We start from the raw sequence: 20,270 nt of genomic DNA on the forward strand, positions 1-20,270 counted from the left end.
TGTCACATTAAAGAAAAACATTTAAAAAAATACATAGGGCTACCCATCTTGGTATAGTGCAGTCTGCCACATGAGCGAAGTAAAAAGAGTGTTGAAAATGATGAGCACATTATTGTGCTTTGTTCTGAAGTGCCAATCAAATCTTTCTCGTATCGGTTCTGAACCAGTTAAAAATGTACATATAGAAGTCAGCTTGATAAGGCAGAAACCTTCAATGGAAAATGCAAATCCAAGTCTAAATCAGAATACATTTCCCACTGATAAGAATTTACTTGCCAACCCATAGAGCTGAGAAGACATACCCCGGTGAGTTTTTCCTCACTTGCAGCAAACCAGAGCAGAATATATGTGAGGACGGAAAGGATGAGAAAGAAAAAAAAAAAATAAATGTATATCTCTGGCCAAGGTACATTTTCTTTATTCTGTGGACTCGTCTTCAGTTGAAGTACACTTGCGATGCTGCCAGATATAAAATGGAATCGAGGGCAGGCAGAGTCTTAACAGGTGTTGGTACAAACTTAAAGCTTCAAAGGGACTTGCTTTTCGCTGCCAAGAGGATCGATGCAGATGTACGCTTTGGCTTCTTTAGACTGAAATGGCCTAAATTCTCTTCCTTGAGAAAAGTTTGTGAATTTATTCCATGCTAAAACCCACTGTTATCTGACCAGCCAGGAAACATTTCTCCTTCAGAAATGGTCTCTTGTCATGAAATATTCAAACGAAAGACAGGCAAGGTTTTGATTTTTAATGATTCCATAAAACACGCTTTGTGGTCTGTTTTGGGGGTTTTTGTGGCTGTTGTTGTAGTCATTGGATTCAAGAGCCAGACTTTTTAATGCATCTCTGCCTTTCTCTTTCCTGTCTCACTACTCTGACCGGCTTTGTGAAGCTCGGGCTGGAGGCTTTCCTACCTGATGGGCCTTTCCCGGGAACACAGGTAAATCACTGCCGCTGTGAGCACTCTTTGCAGAAGGTTAAATTTATTCCACGCTGTAGAGTAGGAACTCATCTCTGTAAATAATTTTATTATGCTCCTTTATAAACATTTTGGTAGAGGAAAATTCCTGGTTTAACTCAATAACGTATTACACTTTCCCTGCCCCGCGAATTAGATTGATTACGGTGGCATGTGAGATTGATAATCCATAGATCTGTGTTATGACAGCCATTGTTTTAGTGCCAAGCTGAAGAGGAATGCGTCCTTAAATGTATCATTGTATAAAATATTGACCTAGAGAACTTCATTATTCAAGCTGGAGAGACAGTCACTACTTAACAGTAATAAACTGTTTCTGTGTTACATTGAGAATACTTCGGGAAATATGAGAGTTGTCAAATCTCTTGAAAATCCTGTCTTTATAGTACACATGACACTAAAGCTATAGCTGTATTTTCTGCTAATAAAAGCAAAGGCACAGACAGATGTGAAGGATATCACGGCGCACTGACAAGAAACTAAGAAAAATGAATACCTGGTTGAGGAGTCGGAAAGACACAGGCCAATGACCTTGGGAAGCTGTACTCTTTCGAGATATTTTTGTTCTTGTAAGGAGTGCAAAGATAATGCTGCATTAGTGTAAAAAATAAAATAAACCTGAGGCTCTAAACCGAACACATTTTATGAAAAATATCCTGAAGTGTCTCTTAACAAGAAGTCACGTGAGATGACATAAAAATACAAGATGCTGAATGCGAGCCAGAATATTTTAGAAAAGAAAGACATTTTTGAAGTTACCAAAAATGATATAAAGACATACAAAAAAATGACAATATGAACCAAAATGACATTTCTTTCATTTGTTAAATGAGAAAAGTCCTTGCTTCCTATGAACCTTAACATCTCCTTTTGTCCTATTTTTGCATTGTTAGTGAAGCCTTTCCTCTTCTTTTAAGAAAACTGTGGCTAATATTATTTTTAAAAAGTATAAATACCTTGCAAGCCTAAAAACCTCCCTTTTTTTAGGTTGTCTGCAAACTAAAAAAAAAAAAGAGAAGAATCAGAAAGCGTTAGCATATAAAAGTGCTAATTGATGTTCAGTATAACTCGTCATCCTGAAGTGTCTCATTCTCAATAATTAAGAAAGAGTGTTTATTACAGTTTTGGTACTTGATTTTATTTTGCTCCAGTTTTCGAAATTTAGAATTCCATGAAAAATATATGTGGTAATACTCAGTTATTCAGAATACCAAATTTAACAAAATACCAGTACATATTTCTATTTTGATTTATTTTAGAAACCTAAAGTTGGTTATATTTAACCAAGATGTTTTTGTTGTGATAAAACTTTATTTCTTTGATAAGACTTATAGGAAATACTGTAAATTATATACTTAATTTAGAAATGACTATAGGGGTGCCTGGGTGGCTCAGGTGGTTACGGGTATGATCGCACATTTCGTGAGTTTGAGCCCTGCCTTGGGCTCTGTACTGACAGCTCAGAGCCTGGAGCCTTCTTCAAATTCTATGTCTCCCTTTCTCTCTGTCTCTGCCCCACTCACATTCTGTTTTTCTCCTTCTCCCTCCCTCCCTCTCTGTCTCTCAAAAACAAACAAACATATAAATAAATGAATAAATAAATAAATAAATAAATAAATAAATAAATCATTAAAAATGACTGTACAAAACTGTAAAAAAATGGTGTTTTAATTCTCAAGTATTTTATTTTCTGAAGATTAGATTATTACGTTGCTTTAATTAACATTTTGAAGGCATAAAGAGGCATCATTAGATTACCTGCAATGTTTTTAAAAGCTCTCAAGGAAAAAATGTGGTCATACAAGGAAATACAAATATAAATACAGAGAGAAAGAGAGCAATAGGTATGGAGCAAGAGACTTTTCAAAAGGGAGAAATCAATGATAAGGGATATAAGCAAGAGTGGAATAATAAAAATAACTAATCCCCTCAATATCAAAATTTACTTTGTGCCTTAATCTATTAATTAATGTTACTGTATAGTATATTATTTAGTATATTATTTAGTATAAATGGTTTAGTGTATTATTTAGCATATTATTAATTATAATATATTGTTTTTTCTATTTGCCCTTAGAATTTATTTATTTATTCAATGTTTTTTTTTTTTGAGAGAGAGGGACAGAGTGCAAGCAAGGGAGGGGCAGAGACACAGAGAGACACAGAGAGACACAGGGAGACACAGGGAGACACAGAATCCAAAGCAGGCTCCAGGCTCCTAGCTGTCAGCACAGAGCCCCACGTAGGTCCCAAACCTATGCACCATGAGATCATGACCAGAGCCAAAGTTGGAAGGTCAACTGACTGAGCCACCCAGATGCCCCTGTCCTTAGAATTTATTTTAAATTAACAAATAATTAGTTCTCACATTCCATAGCTCCAGGATGTTTTGTTTTAAAGACTGGCTCAGAAGTGGAGAAGACACTCCAGATTTTGCATTTTGCAGTTCATTCCTCTAAGGAACCATTTGTCACAGTCTCCTTAGTGGTAGAAATAGGCAATGTACTGTCTTCTTTCTCAGTCTTTGCCCCTTGAAAGTTTGATAAGGTTTTTGTATGGCAAAGCTTCTTGCAAATTTTATTCTAAGAAAATGAAAAATGTCGAGTGAAAGCAATTAATTAAAGTATATGTTATTAATAGTCCAACATTTCTCAGATGCACCTAACTAAAAGTATCCACTAAATGATCATCAAACTTGAAAGTGTATGACTTGTGAGAAACTGCCATGTGCTATTCCATTCATAATTATCAACAAATGGTCTATACTTCCTGAGGATAGGAATCTGGCCCTCTTCAGGCATGAAGTCTGATGATTTTAAATTGATTTGTGTTTTCAGCAGCTATTTGACCATCTGATCTACATTATACGTCCATATTTTTTTCTTTTTATGTATTTGTGCACTCTCAATTATGGACAAATAATTACCCTATATTATAACATGTACCAAATATTGTAAATCACTGTGTAATTATAAATTTGAAGTCCAATTGGCAAAATAAATGGAGGCCTTCATGGTTTACTAAAAAATGTTTATTTACAGTTGGGAAATAGTGAACTTAGTATTTGGAACATTATATTTGAATTCTGGCTACTCCAGCAGTCAAACATGAACTTTTGTACATAACAAATGCTGTGTTATGTTAGAAAAGATTCCACATCACACTCTTTCCAAACCATTCTAATTGTTAATCATATAATAAAACGTAAGGCTGCTGAGTCACCAGAGATGCTAAAATTTACCTCCAGGCTGAAAAATGATGTCAAGTGTCATCAAGGTGACCAACTTGTCTGTCCGTCACTGAGAGGTTCCAGAAGACATGGCAGAAAATGTTACCCATCTAAATTTCTCTGCCCTCTCTTCTACCTAGAAAATAGGCTCTTCACCAATTACCTTTTCACAGGGTTACTAAGTTTAAAATAAAACCATTGACTCTGGTTCCAGAATTCTTTACTTTAGTAGTAGAACTTTTGTATCTGGAAATGGCTGCTGGCTAGGTCTTAAAATGCATTATGTCTTGGTAGAATGAGAAGTTAAGAAAACATATCCACAGGACTCTGACCAGCCTTTCCTATTAGTATTTCTCCTGCATTCATAACGCTAATTCTAGCGCCCCAGCGTCTCAGTGTTTGTTGTATGTGTGTGTGTTTACCTTATTTTTATTTTTTTTTAAATTATGTTATTATTTTTTTATTAGGGAGAGAGAGAGAGAGAGAGAGAGAGAGAGAGAGAGAGAGAGAGAGAGAGAGAGAGAGAGAGAGAGAAGGAAAGAGCACGAGCAGGGGAGAGAAAAAGAGACAGAGACAAAATCCAAAGCAGGCTCCAGGCTCCCAGCTATCAGTGCAAAGCCCGACATGGAGCTTGACTTGACAAGCAGTGAGACAATGACATGAGCCAAAGTCAGACGCTTAACTACTGAGCCACCCAGGTGGCCCATTTTTGTTTTTAAGATTATCAGTCAAGGGGCGCCTGGGTGGCGCAGTCGGTTAAGTGTCCAACTTCAGCCAGGTCACGATCTCGCGGTCCGTGAGTTCGAGCCCCGCGTCGGGCTCTGGGCTGATGGCTCAGAGCCTGGAGCCTGTTTCCGATTCTGTGTCTCCCTCTCTCTCTCTGCCCCTCCCCCGTTCATGCTCTGTCTCTCTCTGTCCCAAAAATAAATAAAAAACGTTGAAAAAAAAAAGATTATCAGTCAAATGCAGATTGTTTTAGAAGAGTGTCTATGTGGGTATATATTTGTGTATTGTCATTCATTCCCACTGCACTCCCACATTTTTAAAATCACATATTAAGACTGAGATAATACTAAGAAGACTTTAAGGGTAGCAAAGGCAGGACCTCTTCCTTTTAGGCTTTCCCTACCAGCAGGGTCTATAACTCAAAATTCCCCTCCAATGACAGAATCCAAAGTCCTTGAATAATAACCACATATTCGGAGGACCAAGCATGAAATGAAACAAAACCACTGAGGTTCAGGGTGAGATGAGATGAAACCAGGGAGCTCAAAGATGTAAAGGGACTGATTAGTCCTGAAACACTGAGTCAGTGCAGCAGAGATGTCAAAGGAACCAGACAATGGCCTCACAGGATAGACCATGAGAGAACAAGAGATCCCATGGTATATAATTGAGACATTACACCTAAATCTTCATTTAATGGTTTACAAGTCATGATGCAATTCTTCAATCACACATTGTTTTGTATAGTTTTTGAGTCTTCATGTATAAGAGTCATCTTTGCTAAGATCTCTTGGTTATTCCCTCTGTCAAATTAAGGGTAAAGTGTGGGATTAGATGGGTAAAATTTTGTTTGGGTGAGAGAGTGATGGAGTTTTAGACTTAGAGTTTTGAGGCTTCTCAGGGAGAAGAAGAAAACAGATTATCTCCCTTCTGTGTTTTTCATCTCTTTACTGGGTTTCCTCTTCCACACAAAGAACAAACCAAGACAAAAATGCAAGCTAGTAGCCAATTTAAGGATGTATTGAATGAGATAGTTTTCTTAAGTCAAAACCGTGGAGTATGGCATCTCATACTTGAGCCCTGTGAAAGACTGAAATTATGATAATTAGTCGGGACAAATGTGCAACTCAAAACCATCATTCTCAGATTGGTTTGTAAATGAAATTGTCACTTTACTAATTTCTCTTGGCAATCAGCCTGCTGTAATGACAAAACATTGGTGTCCAGTACTTAGGGGATCCTGTTCCAAGAACTGAGGCAACTGAAAAACGATTGAATATTGAGAAATCTACTTGGTGGACGTAGCTTTAGGAGAATACATATTTTTATTCCATCTGGCAGCTTAAACTGTGATTTCCAAATGAGAGTACTTTTGGAGTATGTGTGAGGACATGGTATGTTGCCTTAGAACACCAATTTTATAAGAAGATTTTCTTTTTTGTCAGGAATAGTTGAACCATTTAAAACGATTTGTATTAAAACAAACACAATTATGTTACAGAGTATGCCTAGGAATGCAAGATGCAATTAGTAATTTTTAGCTAAAATGTAAAACGAAACTTTCATTTTTAGAGAGACTCTGTGCCAAAAGTGTTCAATGCTGACCAGATTCTGCCTTAGGGGTTCCGCTTCTCTCTCCTTAGTGAGCTCTAATGGAACAGTGCATAGAAGATTCACAGCCTGAATTGATGCCCTACTCCATAGAGAGGTAGGAGACGCATCCACTTGGAGTAAGACACACTGACAGACCCTTCCCCTCCAGCAGATCTGTGGATAGGCTCCATGCTGACCATTGTCCATTTGTGCTCCTTTTTACAGCCTCATCCATTCCTTTTTTCAATACACTTCCATAACTTTTCTAAATTTATAGCTTAGTTTACATTGATTACATTTTAGGTTGACTGCTTTCTGAGGATATATAAAGGGCACCTTAATCTCATGAATTACCTGTTTCTGAATCGCAATGCAGGTTGAGTTACTTTATAAAGGCTTTTGTGGCTCCATCTCTCTTATGTGGATTTTGATCAACAACAATTACATGGAGTAGAGCATTTTGTCCTGAGTGTTTTTGTATTTCCCTTACCCTTGCCTTAACTGTTTTTTGACCTAGGTTTTTAGATAACATTGCTTTTCAGCCTTTACTCTCTATCTTCGGTAACATACTTTTTGGGTGGTTCTTACTTTTAGAAAGCTTAAATAAAAGTAGGAACCTCAAGAGCTAAGTGTGTTAATCCATGTATGTACTCGTTTGAATTAAAAATTACTATTTTTCAGTCTGTACGAAATCAAGCATAGTATCATGAAGACTTAGCAAAATATAGCCTGAAGACGAGCAAGTATGAGTTTAATAGGTAATATTTTGGTTATTTTTGCTTTGTTGTTTTTCCCCTTTGTACTGTTTACTGCTTAATTTATGACCAAGGTAATTATACAAAAGAAGGTAAGGTCAGTGACAAAGAACTTTACATGCAATTTCATGTTCTTCCACTAAGCATAATATCCTACTTATTATCTCCACCCCTACCTCTGCTATCACTTACGTTTCATCCATTTACACTGCTCTATTTTTTTTAATATTTATTTTATTTTTGAGAGAGAGAGAGAGACAGAGACAGAGACAGAGAGAGACAGAGGGAGGGAGAGGGATGGAGAGAGAGAATGAGCAGGGAAGGGGCAAAGAGAGAGGGAGACAAAGAATCCGAAGTGGCTCCAGGCTCTGAGCTGTCAGCACAGAGCCTGACGCAGGGCTCAAACCCATGAACTGAGAGATCGTGACCTGACCTGAAGTTGGGCATTTAAACAACTGAGCCAACCAGGCACCCCTATACTATTTTATTTTTATTGTACTTGCCAATTCCAAAGCTATACTACCTACTTGTTTTCTATTTCTTTTTTATTCTCACTTGAACATAAGTTCTCTGAGAGCAGGGACTTTGTTTCCCTTGGTTGCTCTATTTTATCACCTGCAACAGTACTTGATGACTTTCAGTATGTATTTTCAATACATGGCGTCTTGACTTCAGGACTTCAAACATTTTGAGATGGGTACAGCTCTGTTGTGGAAGACTGTCCTTTGCACTGTAGGATGTTTGGCAGTATCCTAGTCTCCACCCTCTAGATGTCAGTAGTGGTCCCACTCTAAAAAAAATAAATAAATAAATAAATAAATAAATAAATAAATAAATAAAAGTCTGTAGATATTTGCAGATTTAGGTGGGGGAAATGGCCAAATTGCCCCTGATGAAGAACCACTGGTTTAGTAAAATCAGCAGTAATGGGGATTTAAGCCTATCTTGTTCATATGAAGAGATATATGAAAGTAGGACCAAGAAAAACTCACTTAAATAGGCAAATGAGATTATGGAGAGACAACCTACTTTTACAGGAGTTGGAGTTAATATGGAACAGAAAGGACAGATAAGCAATCCAAAGCACATATGCAGACAGAGGATTAAGTTGGATGGAACAATTTATAATGTTAGCGTTCCTGGAAAGCTACAGCTCTCATTTGTCTCTGGGTGATGCTACCACAGGATTAGCTGTGAATATATATACATATTTTTTTCTTTAATTGAGCTGTTGCAAAATGACAGTCTTCCAACCTGCTCTACTTTTGGCAAGGGCAGTGTCTCATACCAACTGGCTAAAAAACAAAACAAACCCTGTTATAGGAGATCCTTTCAAATAGTGTGATTAGTGTCAACATACATAGTCTTCGTTCTTACCTGTTAAGTGCCTGGATAACATTTTTATTTAAATTAGCAAGAGACCAGTGTATGTAATTACAAACAAACTGATGGTCTAAGTCAGTTGTGTATATTAGTGATAAACTGTATGAATGAAATATAGAGAAAAACCATTAGGCCTTACTAAGTGCTGATTGGTTTTTTCACATTATTGTATTTAATTACTAAAAGTTATTTCGCTGATAGTAAAGTCACTTGTTATAGGTCTCACAGCTACTAAGTCTTGCATTTGATTTTTAAAACCTGGTCTATCTGTGTTAGAGTCAAATTTCCACTACTTTGCCTGTATATGTGCTAGCAAAAAATATCTAAAGAGTGTCTCTAAGTATAATTTGATAGATTCCAAATAGGTAAAATTTTAATGTGACTAAAATATTCTCTTCATGTTAAACACTTCAGCAATGAAAATAGTAAAGTTAGGTAATTCCACTCGCTAGAAATAGTTCAGGATCAGACCAAACAGACCTCACTTGTATTTTGCCCTGGGACATCCATGTGTTTGCTCGAAGGATAGGTAAATCCATCCAGGAACCTACATAAGCATATTAATTTATGGTTGATTTAACCACTTTGTCCAGAAAAGTATACTTTCTCCTTTTTCTCCACTTTATCCTTTTCTTTAACTATTGGTGAGGAACTAATCATTTGCTTATGTTCCACTCATTTGTTCACTTACGTTTTATTAAGTCAAAGAGCACATTAATTTCTATAAGCTACTAGGCAGAGATAACTCTGTATAAGTTCCCCAGAGGTGAACATTGAGCTATTCCTTTGAAATTATTCATTGGAAAACATTAAGCTGGGGCAATGTCCAGCATTATAGAGTTGGAAAAGTGGAATTAATTTGCTTTTTTTCAGCCTTGAGAAAACATGATAGTAGTCCTATGCATATCTGGTCAAGAAGTATTTGAAAATTGTGTTAAACTGTAACAATAAAAAATGATGAGCTATAATCTTATCATTAAAACTTTTTTTCCCAAAAATAACCCAACTGTTTTTTCAAATAATGATCATTTCTAAGTATTACTTGATGCTTATAATATATGCAGTAAAATAAAATGATAGTGCATCTTTAGCACACAAAGGAATGATGCATGGGGTTGGCCACTTTATGCTGTATATTCTGTAGTTATAACAAGCCCATAGTATTTGTTGATTTCTGATATGCCTGTGCATCTCTTGACAGAGCAGCTCGTTAAACTGAAATGGCTTCAATTTCCTTGTTTTAAAACTCTGACTCCCTCACTCTTATCCTGCTTGCTGGCTTTGATTCCTACAAGCACTTATGGATCAATTAAACCAAAGCCTATTACTTGTTTAAAAAATATTTTACATAATATGTTGACAGTGGCAACTGTTCACAGTTTAATCATGTTTGTAGTTTGCAGGTTTACTCTTTAACCTTTCATTTTAGTATATGAAAATTTTAGAAGTTGCTGAAGTATTTTGGGAATGAATGAGAATTTCGCTTTATATGCTCTCTATTTTCATAATATTACTCAACTAGCAAAATGTTGATTTTAGTATTTTGAGATGAAATTACTTAGATTTTAATGGCTATCAAGAATACACTGATATTTTTACATATTTTTGACATTTTGTTAAACCCATCAGCGGTTTTCATTTAGATACTCAAATATGGATGGACAAGATATGTGAAATTAAGCTAGTCTTTTTCTGACTGGTATATCAAATGAGTAGATGAGAGCAAAGTACTCCTCAGGACATGGATGAAATTCAGCAAAGTGTTTCATGTTAAATTCTCATGACAGAGTTGTGAATGAGGGGAGAAAAATGAGTGTAAATCAAGGGCAATTAGGTGAATTGGTTATTGGCTCAATAATGGGAATCAAAGGATTATAATGAATGAATTTATATTAAGTTAAAATAAAACTTCTTGGTTCTCTTCTTGTCTCTAATAGAGTTTGGGTGACACCAAGCTGGACAAGGTTCTGGATCCATGAAGTAATAAGATCTATTTGAAAAAAAGTTTGACCAAACTTTGGACCAAATGTACCAAATGTAATAGAATAAAAAATCAGCATTATCCTTTACTGATTCTTTTTTTTTAAACATGAAATTTATTGTCAAATTGGTTTCCATTCAACACCCAGTGCTCATCCCAACAGGTGCCCTCCTCAATGCCCATCACCCACCTTCCCCTCCTTCCCACCCCCCATCAACCCTCAGTTTATTCTCAGTTTTTAAGAATCTCTTATGGTTTGGCTCTCTCCCTCTCTCTCTTTTTTTTTTTTTTCCTTCCCTTTCCCCCATGGTCTTCTGTCAAGTTTCTCAGGATCCACATAAGAGTGAAAACATATCCTTGACTGATTCTAAAAACCAACACATTTGTAATAGAATTGTATGAATTAACAGGAGTGAGTGGCCCAAACTAAATACTTGATGAATTGCTATTTTTTTTAATTTAAAAGTAGTACATGTTCATCAAAGAAAAATTAGCACATGTAGGAATTTAGAAAAGATACCAACAATAATGGTTATAATAGTTTTATGTACTATTTCTTTGTGGTTTTCCACACAAATTTATATATTTCTACATTTTCCCATCAGTATTTCACTTTTATGTACGTGATGTACTTTCCCAGTTGTTTTACATGAGTTTAAAATTCTACATAAATTGTTATATATTATATGTAATTATATACGTACCAATAGGTATATATGGATATATAATTTCTAGGATTACTTAGCTATGATACTGAACAATAATAAACTCTGATAGCTAAAGTGTTCTTACAAGGGAATAGCTACAGTGAAATTACTATTGATTTCCATAATAAGGGACGGCAATAAAATAGCGTTTAAGCAATAGACAGTTCACATTAGAAAAGGTACATTACAGTAGTATAAAAAGTACATTAGAATAACCAGTTATGGTTTGCTGAAATAGTGGTTATTATTAATATTTTTATGGCATTTGGGGTCTTATATAATTGATAAAATGTAATTACTGTTGTTACTTTGATTTATATCATGGTCGATTATTAATTTTTCCTTTCTGTATCCTGGGTGTACTACATCCTTCACCAACATTTTCACGTTTATATGTGTGGTAGAGTTTCCCACTGTTTCATAAAAGTTTGTAAGGCTGTGACACTCTATGAAAAAAAAGTTGATTGGAGTAAAATTGTTAACCAGCTTTTTCTTCCAAAATTAGCTTCTGGACTCAGATAATGAAGGAGAAAAATCTCCAGCTCCAAATATCTTATTTAGGCATTCAGATCTCATCTATATCATTTTCTGAATGGTAGTTGGATTCTCCTTTGTTTTTATAAAACAAACTAGATTACCAATATGGCTTGTAGAATAGGCTGCTTTTCATTGATTATGACTGTGATTTAGAAATCCCATTAATAATTCATACTTCCACTTGATGAATATTGTCTGCAATAGTATTTTTCTGATTTCTTCCAGAAAAAGAATTATTCTCATATTTCTATTACCAATCCTTTATGTCTCACCTCTCTTTCTCCTTATTTATTTATTTGTTTATTTATTTATTTATTTATTTATTTATTTATTTATTTATTTAAATGTGTATTTATTATTGAGAGACAGAGAGACAGAACATGAGCAGACGAGGGGCAGAAAGAAGGGGAGACACAGAATCTGAAGCAGGCTCCAGGCTTCCAGCTGTCCGCACAGAGCCCGATGTGGGGCTCGAACTCACAAACCATGAGATCATGACTTGAGCCGAAGTCGGACGCTTAACCAACTGAGCCACCCAGGCACCCCACTCTCCTATCTATTTTATACCCAAATCATTAAATAACTTATTTGAGATTCTTCAGGGAGCCGTGCCTTCATCAGGGTGCCTCTGAGAAAGCCAAGTCATTGGCAGCGTCCATAAGATGTTTATTGTGTCTTTAAACTCAGTTTTAGTTAATTGAAAAATGAAAATGTGTGGGATGTAAGAAAGAAAGGAAGCAAAGGGACAGAGTAAGAGAGAGAGAAACAAGCCAAGAAACAGACTCTTAAGTACACAGAACAAACTTTGGTTTTCAGAAGGGAGGTCGATGGGTGGGTGAAATAGGTATTGGGGATTAAGGAGCACACCTGTTGTGATGAGCACTGGGTGTTGTATGGAAGTGTTGAATCACTATATCTCTATAGTGAAATTGTATATCTGAAATTAATGTGACACTATATGTTACCTAACTGGAATTTAAATAAAAACTTAAAAAGTAAAATATAAAATATATACATCCTTGTGTAATTCTAAATAATACTACTAAGTTTTTCTTCTCTGAAATTATATACATGTTGTTCCTTCTTTCTTTGATCACAGTATCAAACTCCTTATCTATTTTTCACTTAGTATTCCTCTGTCTGTTTATGCTCTTGTACTTTTCATAGACTGATGGCATTCTTTAAAAAAATAAGTGTCAGAATCATTCAAATATTAACTCCAGTTCCATAAATGCTAATTATAAGGGTTAAGAAATGCATTCTAAGTGTTGAGATTTTTAACCTCCCATACAGATAGTGGGTTATCTCAAAATGATACCTCCTTATGGGTAATTTTGTTCTGATTGAAGAAAGGTCATATGAGGTTTCATCATCTTAAGCTAGGTTGTGTAGCTTTAAAATTTTTCTCTTTCTGCATCTGTTGCCTGTAACTACAAGTTGTCCAAAGGACTCCAATTATGTGTTTTCTTAGGAGAGGATTTTCTCTGTTACAGACCTGAATGTGCAGGGTGTGAAGAGGATTTGAGGAAAGGAAGCCTTCAGGTAGCCTTCAGGCAAGGGAGGATGATCAGATAATACTTGAAAGAGAAAACAAAACAAACAACCAAACAACTCCAGAGCTGTTTTTAGTAATATGCAAACTCTCAAAGTATGAAGTAACTAGGGGAGAATGAAACCCATGGCCATTAATCTTTAGATTTTGCATGAATCTTTAACGTCATTGGGGCTTCTGGGCAACGTAGAAGGTTCAAATCTGGCCTAAAATTTTGCTTAATTATATTTTATCACACATTTAATTACTCGGTTTTAATTAGAGAAATGGCAAAATCCAGTTGGCAGGTGGTTCAGTGAGACTAGTAATTAAACACATGTAATGACCCCCAAAGCCAAGCAGACAAAAAAAAAATGAAAATGAAAAAAAAAAAGGCTTAAGAAGGATGTGATAAAATTGGTTTAATTCGTAAAAGTTTTAGGAAACATGGACTTGAGTCCACAAATTTGCACATATTTGTAACATGTAATTAAAACATTTGTTGTAAATACTGCTTTATTGGTTTTCAATGTCTTCCCATATTTAAGTATGGACATAGTATTTACTTAATGCTTACAATGGATAAAATTTCCAATACATTTCTTGGCTTTGAGAAAATTCCTCAAAATGCAGCTTTACTCTGATTGGAAATTTTATAGCATTGTAACAAATACTCTTTTTTTAAACTGAATTCATTAAACAGCTGCACTAGAAAAGTATTTTGTGTGTAACACACAATCCCACTTTAAGACCATAACTGTAAATTTACTTTATACTTTAGTCAAAACTAGGTAATTTTTTTTTGTTTTTCCTCAGAATTCAGATTCCCAAATTCAGATTCTGAAGTTATTTCACTCTTTATCAGAGCTTAGACTGGGAAAAGGCCTGAAAAATGTGTTTCTCCATATGGTGAAACTGGTGTTCAAATATCTAGCTATTCTTTAAGTCCTCAAAATCCCAGTACCTTGAAGTTATAAAATGAAGGACATAAACATCCCCTTCTCAGAAAAGTCAGTGATTTCACTGAATTCTATTAATATTTATGTAATATCTTAATAAATCCATCCACTAATGAATGAATGACAAGCAGGTGTTCTGCATTGCTTTGAGTGGATATCAACTTTTAAGACTTCTGTGACTTCTGTTCAAAATTCAGGTCTAAAAATTCAATTTCCACATCAGTCTAATGAATACAGTGGCCTAAAAGAATGGTTTCTACAGTTAAGGCATAAAAATTTTTTCCTTAAATGAGTTTAGTATCACATATAGTGATTGGACAGAAGTAATTTAGAACACTGATATGGCTCTATACTTAAATCATATAGACTTTAAAATGTACAGCGTGAGTCAGAACAACTGGTATTTTTTCCTTGCAGCATGTAAGCTAGAAGCTTCTGCAGACAGGAAAATAATTCTGTCCTGGGCTGTGTCTCCTCCCACCCACCCCTCCCCACCCCCAGAGTTTTAAGTACTTCTGAAAAATTCTCTTGGATAAATAGTGAAAAGAGTTGGAAAGACTTATCATACAGTAATTTTTACAAAGCAACCTTTTGTGTAGAGTCATGTCTCAAATAAGTATTTGCTGAAAAACTTATGTTGAAAAACTTTGTTTTGCTACTATGGACAAGAACCAACAGTTGGAATTTGTAAGAAGAGTTACAGAATTATTCTAAAATGTGTAGCAAGGAAGAGGATGAAAAAGGAAGGTGCTTTTACTGACCACCTGTTCTTTTGGCCAACACACATTAAAAACAGTTTTATTAAAACCTTTTATATCATAAGGACTTGGATAAAGTATGGGACAATAAATACTTGTTCCAAGTAATAGCTACATGCAGTGAAAAATATGTTCAATGTTAATATTTAATTCATATATTTATGCTAAATTTCCAAATCAGTGGTCAGGAACGGGTTCTTTGTTTCATTAAATCTTACGTTTTGAGGTAAAATTTAAACACTTTGAAATGCAGTTAAGTGTATAATTTTGAGTTTTGACAAATATATACACCCTTGTAACCAATACCTCAATCAAGATATAATACTGTTTTCCACCAGGGAATCCCTACTCCTCTATTGGAAGCCATTGTTCTGATTTCTATTACTGCGCATTAGTTTCACCTGTTCTTGAATGTCACATAAATGAATTCACACAGTGGATAGTCTTTTATCTGGTTTATTTCACTCAATGTAATTTCTTTTCAAAAGTATGGTTAGTATTTTATTCTTTGAAAAATGACTCTGAAACATCATACTGAGACTGAAAGGTAAAGTTTAAAATTGACAGTTTTATGAGAATATTTTAGAACCCGTGTAATGACTTAACTCTACAAAATTTTGGTCATAGATCTTAGGATATCCCTAGTTGACAGTAGAATGCTGGTTTTCCAAATAGTTGTCATTTTTTTCCCTTGCCTGTGTACGTAGACTTGTTCTCATGAGTTGCCTTCTGAATGAAAACCACTTACGTTACTGCATGAATCCATAGTTTATCCCTTTTATTACTGAATGGTACCCCATTTTATACATATACCATATTGTTTATCCAATCATGTGGACAGATAGTTGGGTGGTTTCTAGTTTCTATCTTCTATTAATAAAACTGGTATAAAAATGTGCATGCAAATATTTTGGTTATATGCCTCTTTTTATTTCTCTTACATAAGTCTCCAGTAGTGGAATTGTAGGGTCATCAGATTGGTGTCGATTTAGCTTTATAAGAAACTGCCAAATAGTTTTTCAAAGTGTTTGTACCATTTCAAAATTGCACCAGCAATGTATGCAAATCCTACTTGTTCCACCACCCTGCCAAATTTTGGAATTGTCAGTTTGTAAAATATAACCATTTAAATGTGTGTAATGATATTTTAATGCGATTTAAATCATCTTCCTGATTACTGAAGATATGGAGTATTTTTCCATGTGCATAATGGTCATTCATATATCTTTCTTTGTGAAGTTACTGAACAAATTATTTTCTGTCAGTTTTTTAAACTTAAAAAATGTTTTTCAGAATAGTTTTAGGTTCACAGCAAATTGAGAGGAAGGTACAGAGATTTCCCATATACCTTCTGACCTCTCTTTTACTGACGTCACTCACCAGAGTACATTTATTATAATTGATCGCTCAATTGACACATATCCTCACCTAAACCCTTGTGTTTAAATTTAATTTGTTTGAAATTAGTAAAGCCACTTCAGCTTTCATAGGATTACAGTTTCAGTGATAGATTTCTTCCATTCTTTACTTTCAACCTGCTTCATATCTGTATATTTAAACTACTTCTATTATATCCTGCTTTTAATTCTGTCTTATATTTTTAAAAATTCTTAAAATACTGCTTTTAATGTAAGTGTTTTATGTATAAATATTAAATGTAATACTTAGATACTTGGATTTGTGTCAGCCGTTTTTTTTTTGTTTGTTTCTTTGTTAACAATCTTTTAAGTTCTCTGGTTCCTCATTTTTGCTTTCATTTAGGTAATCTAATAAGTTTCACGGTTTCATTTTAATTACTTGATTTGCTTTTAGCTATGTCTATTTGTGTTTGTTTTTTCTGTGGTTGCCAAGATACATAATGTGCTTCCTTGATGTATTACAGTTTACTTTGGTACTAAATACAGTCTCTTAAATTTACCCATATATTTACCATTCCTAGTGTTCTTAAATCTCAATTTTCAACTGAATTTCTCAACTTTTTCATCTGAAAATATATTCATTGCACTCTCGTTTTGAAAAGATATTTTCAGTGGTCACAAAGTTTTAAGACACCATTTTATTCATTCAACACTTTGGAGATGTCATTCCATTGTCTTCTAGCCAATATTGTTTATCATAAGTTAACAATTATATATCATTGTTTTTTGTAATGCAGTGCCTTTTGTATGTGTGTGATTTTCCCTTTGTCTAATTTGCAGGAGTTTCCTATGATGTGACGAGGTGTGGTTTTCATTGTGTTCTATTTGTTTTCCACCAAATTTTGGAGAAATGTTGTCCATTATTTAGGCTGGTCATTTTTTTCCCTTCGATTGTGTGTGTGTGTGTGTGTGTGTGTGTGTGTGTGTGTGTACACGTGTGTGTGTACGCACATTTGCCCCATTCTCTCTCTCCTTTCCTAGAACTCCAATACATATAATTTTGATCACTTGATGTTTATGTTACTAAGGCTTTTTTCCCATTTTTTTCTATCTCTTCAGATTAGATACTATATATTACTCTGTCTTCAAGTTTATGGACCCTTTCTTCTGCAGTCTTCAGTCTTGTATTTATCACATCTAATAAATGACTGATAAAAGGTGTTGTGTGGTGACCGTGGATTTTACCTGTTTCTTTTATGTCAAGAATAATAGTACTATGCTGTTTGTCTACTGTCTGGAAACTGTTTCCTTATACTTTTCTATTATTGAAGCATAATTGGCATATAATGTGTTAGTTTCAGGTGTACAATACTGATTTGACAATTCTATACATTAGTCAATAAGTGTAGTCATCATCTGTCACAATACAATATTTTTGACTGTATTTCCCTTTCCTCTCTGTGACTTACTTATTTTATACCTGGAAGCTTAGACTTCTTAGTCCGCTTTATATCTTTCACACATCCATTTACCTGCCTCCCCTCTGGCAACCATCAGTTTTGTTCTCTGTATTTAAGAGTCTGTGTGAAATTATAGAGTATTTGCCTTTCTCTGCCTGACTTGTTTCACTTAGCTAATCTCCTTTGAGTCAATCCATGTCATCCCAAATGGCAAGATCCAATTCTATTTCATGATTGAGTAGTATTCCATTGTATGTACATACATTTATACATACACACATCTTCTTTATCCATTCATATATCAATGAATACTTGGGTTACTTCAGTATTTTGTTTATTGTAAATACTGCTGTAGTAAATGCAGGGGTGCATATATTTTTTTGAATTAGTGTTTTCACTTTGGGGGGTAAATATCCAATAGTGAAAATAATGGATCATATGATATTTGTTTTTAATTTTTTTTGAGCAACCTCCATACTGTTTTCCACAGCATTGCACCAGTGTTGATTTTAGAAATCAATAATCCTCTATTTTTAGTTTGTATGCCATTTTTGTATATAATATTATTTAAGATTGGTACTTGTGTACAGGCACAGTTGAAAAAATTACACTAAGATGGATCTTCTACATTAAAAAAAAAAAGAAATGTTTGAGGGGGGTAATGTTTCCATTGTCCCATGTCTTAAAGAGTAGTAACTGGTCACTAGGGCACCAAGCACAAGAACATACTAGAGAATCAAAAAATACCAAGACTACTTTGTTGAAAATAACTTGGTGCCCAAACCTCACAATTTTAGAAGGCAATCATTAGCCTGTTACATAGATTAGTCATGATTTCAATTAAATAATTTGTATTTGTATTTCAAAAGCATGAGGGTTCTTGTGGATATGATTTAAGTGAATAAGCTAGGAAATTTGTTTATGTATCTATCTTGTATAAAGAGCATGGGTGACTGGGTGGCATAGTCAGCTAAGTGACTGGCTCTTGATTTTAGCTCAAGTCATGATCTTACGGTTCATGAGATGGGACCCTGCATTGGCCTCTGCACTGATAGTGTAGACCTGCTTTGGGTTCTCTCTCTCCCTCTCTGCCCCTTCCCTGCTTATTTTCTCTCTCTCTTTCAAATAAACTTTTTTTAAACATGCATTGTGAAGGCACTAGATAATATGACATATTATGTCATAAAATAATGACATATAGTACATATATTCAATGAGTTTATAGTCACAGGAGAAAATTTCAGTAATACAAGGCTGTTCTATTTGATGTTAGTGTTGTCCTTTCAAAATACATGTGAAATAATTAGGAAGAAGTAAAAATAAAAGAATAATAAAAGAATTATAAGGACACAGGTTATGAGGCTTGAAAAAGAAGGTATGTTTTACTAGAAAAACTTTTTAAATTGTACAAGGTAGAGTATGACAAATGTATAAAAGGAGATGATGTAATATCTACCGAACTCAGCCTTTCTTCTAAATCCAAGGGGTACTGTAAACATATTTATTCAGCATGGTGCTAGATTCTAGCATATAATAACAGTCAAAACGCAAAACTGTCCTAGCCTCATGGGACTTAGTCTCATGCAGATGAACAAATACTAGTTTATACAGTCACCCATAAAATATACATTCAAAAATAGGATAACTGATTTGAAGGAAAGGTGCATTTCTTATGTCAGAGCATATAATGGCATTTGAAATAAGTAGGAAGGCCCCTAAAGACCTCTTCAAAGATATGGTCATTGAGCTGAGATCTGAAGGATGAAATAAGGTTTATTGAGGAAAAGGAGGAAGAGAAAACTGTTTCAGGCATAGGCTTTATGGCAGGAGGAAGATGGTAAATGAAAAGGATCAGAGGAGGTTCCTAGACCTCCTAGATCAGAGGAGGTTCCTCTGTTAATAAAGACAACAGAAGGTATGAGCTAGTGGTGAGAAGAGACTGAGTACAGAGATTTGGCAAGACCACTTGACGGGTTTTCATTATTGTAAGACTAGTTGAAGAACTTTGGACAATATTGAATAAAGGGATGAATAATAAGATTTGCATAGAAACAAGAGCACCCAGTCTTTAGGGAAGGCAGTGTGGATAAATAGAGACAAATAGGCCTGCTCTAACCCCATGAGAGTGATTGCAGGCTGACTTGTGGTGTAAATACAAATGGATGTGACTAGAACTCAGGGAACCCTGAGTTACTGAATTGACATGATGTGAAGTCAGGGAAGAGAGTGTTTTAAGAAGCATAGTGATCAGCCTTGAATGCTGATTGAATCAGTGCATCCACAATTAAAAATAACTTCTATTTAATGCTTACCAGTT

At 34.8% G+C, this 20,270-nt stretch overlaps 2 long non-coding RNA genes across 2 annotated transcripts in view; both read left to right on the forward strand.

The window, feature by feature from the left end:
* The window catches only part of LOC123379101, a 183,443-nt gene that overhangs the window by 94,857 nt on the left and 68,316 nt on the right, over nucleotides 1-20,270 (forward strand). The gene's annotated exons all lie outside the window — the stretch shown is intronic.
* LOC123379102 lies at nucleotides 889-10,799 on the forward strand. The gene is made up of 4 exons (XR_006583095.1): nucleotides 889-937; nucleotides 6,575-6,639; nucleotides 7,206-7,282; nucleotides 10,600-10,799. It is a non-coding gene; the product is annotated as an uncharacterized LOC123379102 (long non-coding RNA).

This window comes from Felis catus, chromosome A1, assembly GCF_018350175.1.
Source record: "Felis catus isolate Fca126 chromosome A1, F.catus_Fca126_mat1.0, whole genome shotgun sequence".
Lineage (NCBI taxonomy): Eukaryota > Metazoa > Chordata > Mammalia > Carnivora > Felidae > Felis > Felis catus.